We start from the raw sequence: 1,541 nt of genomic DNA, 5'->3' as shown, positions 1-1,541 counted from the left end.
ACTCAACTCTCTTCTGCCATCAGGAACCTTTTAGTCTGTCTTGTGGAAGACTAGGAGGAGCCTTGGTGTGTAGCTGTTCTGCTTGGGCTGCAATCCTCATGGTCAACAGTTTGAAACCACCAGCAACTCCACAGGAGAAAGCTCTACTGGGCTTTCTATTCCCAACCCACAGGGGGCCACACTGAGTCAGTATTGACTTCATGGCAGTGAGTTGGGTTTTTTGTTTTTCTTTCTTTCTTGGTAGGAGACTAGAAATCAATCTATTAATTTTGATATGGAATCACTTTGATAAATTTAAAATAGTAACACCTTCCTAGGTAAAGGTCAAGGAGGAATTGAGCTCCTTAGGCCTTCTGGTCTTACAACGTTGATGGGAACATGTAAGAATCTGGGGACAGTTACTAAGCTCTCTATCAATCCAGTCAAGAAGTAAAAACAGTACTAATGAAACAATTCCCCAGAAAATGTCTTTACTGCTTAATGGAATGTCTGTTTAATGAATAGATTACTTCAGGATGATAATTAGTTAATTGGACACTTATATGCACAAGAAAATAGATTTTTACACTCATATTTTACTGACAGCAAGAAGACACTGGACAATGTGTGCCCGACCCCTTATTTATGCATTTGCTTCATGTATGGTAACTCGACCAGGGTGAGAAAGTGAGAAGGCCCAGGTCCTGGCAGGGGTGCGGCAGGCTAGGTGGCTGACTGGGATGTTTATAGTCCAGAATCAACTAAAATTAAACATCATTAATAATTGAAACACCATTTAAAACCAGTGGTCAGAAAAAGAAATAACTTTTAGCCAAGTGGTATGAGTTTGTGTAAAATGAATGGATATATTGAAGTCTTGACTGGCAGGAACTTAAAAATAAACTATCCCTTTCAACATCTTTGTGTTTAGAGGTAATAAACTCGCCCATGTGTTTAGAAATAATACATATTAAATGTTCTAAGTGCTTGATTTGCTCCTTTTTGTGCCCTTAGATGAATACTACGAAACCATGTTTTGACCTTTAAGAATCATTATATTTCTCTTCTTTATTCAAGTATGACATAAGAGGAAGCCCCAAGTACAGGGTGAGTAAGAGGCAAAACGATATTTTACTCATTAATACTTTTGGCAGTCTAATGCATCTCATAAATTTCTTAGCAGAATGAAGCCCTAAATGCATAAAATATTAAGAGAAAACTATTAATTCCCCAATAGCTATCATCACATAAGAAAATGTACTTATAACCGCTCAATGATATTAAATGGTTTTTTCGCTTTTTGTAGGCAATTGAATAGAAGATATTGTGCATACTTTGTCATGTGTTTGTCAGCATTGATATATGAAGAAAATTTTTACTCTCAAACATAATGAAAATAAATATACAATTATCTTCTTAAGACAAGTTCATAAGAAAATTATGCTCTGTGTAGGCAATTGGACATCCCCTCATGGAAGGGTCGTGGGGAATGGACGAGCCAGTCAGGGTGCAGTGTAGCAATGACGGAAACATACAACTTTCCTCTAGTTCCTAAATGTTCC

The sequence above is a fragment of the Echinops telfairi genome, unplaced genomic scaffold (assembly GCF_000313985.2).
Source record: "Echinops telfairi isolate 266 unplaced genomic scaffold, ASM31398v2 ScPeMD7_7467;HRSCAF=8505_0, whole genome shotgun sequence".
In the NCBI taxonomy this organism is placed as follows: Eukaryota; Metazoa; Chordata; class Mammalia; order Afrosoricida; family Tenrecidae; genus Echinops; species Echinops telfairi.
This window is presented reverse-complemented; position numbering follows the sequence as displayed.